We start from the raw sequence: 1,697 nt of genomic DNA, 5'->3' as shown, positions 1-1,697 counted from the left end.
TGGGCATGGTGGTGTTGGGTTGACGGTTGGACTCGATGATCTTAGAGGTCTTTTCCAACCTTAATGATTCTATGATTCTAAGTTGCAAATAAATGATAGATTTTTATTGGCTCAGTGCAGCTTGGTCAGACTACGCCCCATAATCTATACTGGCACTGCAGGGAGACACATTTTGGAGGGGAAGGGGTAACATAACTTCAATGCCTACTCCGCCCCAGAATCTATTACTGCAACTTGTTTCACAGACTAGTCCATAATATTACTGAATCTTCAAATTCCTTAAGATCTATTTCTATTGTATTACTTACTGGGCAGTGGCAAGTGACTAATGCCAAGGAGAAAGCACTGAAATTTGGTAAAGAGCAGGATTTTCAAAAGCACAAGTGAGAACTGGGTGCCAAATAACCCGTGGTGTCACAAAGTCATTGTTGGAAGGTCAATGGTACATGTGTGTTTAAAGAAACTCTCCTGCCGCTTGGGCCCTCATCTTCTCATTGGTTCACACCAGCTTCATGTTGGATCACAGATTTGCCTAGTTCAGTTACAGGCCCATAAAACCTAATGTCTAGTTACAAAATTACCTGCATTTCCAGATTAAAAAAAAAAAGTGCCTATAAAACCAAAGAAAACAGAAATTTCCATGATAAGAAAAAAAAATCCCACTAGAAAATAGGACACTAGCTACAATAAAAATGGAATTTAGTGTCTTAATTTTGTTTGCACAGCTTCTGAGGAAGAAAACAAAAAATTCTTAAGGTAAAAAACATCACAACCATAAAACCCCGTTTTCAGAATGGAAAGCATTATCTGTGGCACAGGATACGTAAGCCTGTTTATGATGTGTGATGTTTAACTGATACAGCCTTCTATTTCTAAACTGACTGCAGAAACCCCAAAACACTTCAGCTAGCTCCTCACTGAAGCATGATCATAGAATCATAGAATGGTTTGGGTTGGAAGGGACCTCTAAAGGTCATCTAGTCCAACCCCCCTGCTGTGGGCAGGGACATCTTCAAATAGATCAGGTTGCTCACAGTCCTGTCCAACCTGACCTTGATGATACTCTTCATAACAGAACAGCATCCTCAAGGAACAGCAGGGATACTGAAATAGCCAATGCATGAGCATCAGATGAGTGCCTGTGTATGGTTTATGAACGAAGAGAGAACATTAGATCTGTTGCCTTCAGAGGAATCATAAGGTCTGAGACTTAGACCACTATTTGCTACATCTTACCCACATGCTAACCTTACAAATGTGAGTTGAATTATATCAACAGGCCTGCAAATCACTGCAGGACTGATGCCCAAGCTCATGCATGACTCCTCGGTTCAGACATCCTCCGGTGCCATCCAGAACTATTTGTTCAGTGTCTCAGTTAGTGGGGCAAGGCCCTGGCTGAGCACCTTCCACAGCTTCTTCCCTGTGGTGTTGCAGGGCTGCTGCACTTCACAAACCCCGGTCCGTCCCTCAGCATTTTTCACCCAGTCACACGAAATAAACCCCCAGAAGCTGTTCCCTTCCCACATCCCACTATGCATTTCAAGAGGTCACAGACTGACAGGAGTCCCCTCAGCACGGCACCCCATGGCCCTTAACTGCCACGCACCCGACCTCCCGCTTACACCACGCTGCCCCCATGCCCCGACCGCACCGCTCCCCCACCCCTGCCCCGGTGCCCCCACAAGGCCGCCCCC

The sequence above is a fragment of the Aptenodytes forsteri genome, unplaced genomic scaffold (assembly GCF_000699145.1).
Source record: "Aptenodytes forsteri isolate BGI_AS27 unplaced genomic scaffold, ASM69914v1 Scaffold120, whole genome shotgun sequence".
NCBI classification, from domain to species: domain Eukaryota; kingdom Metazoa; phylum Chordata; class Aves; order Sphenisciformes; family Spheniscidae; genus Aptenodytes; species Aptenodytes forsteri.
The sequence above is the reverse complement of the archived record's forward strand: the minus strand, read 5'-3'. Positions refer to the sequence as shown.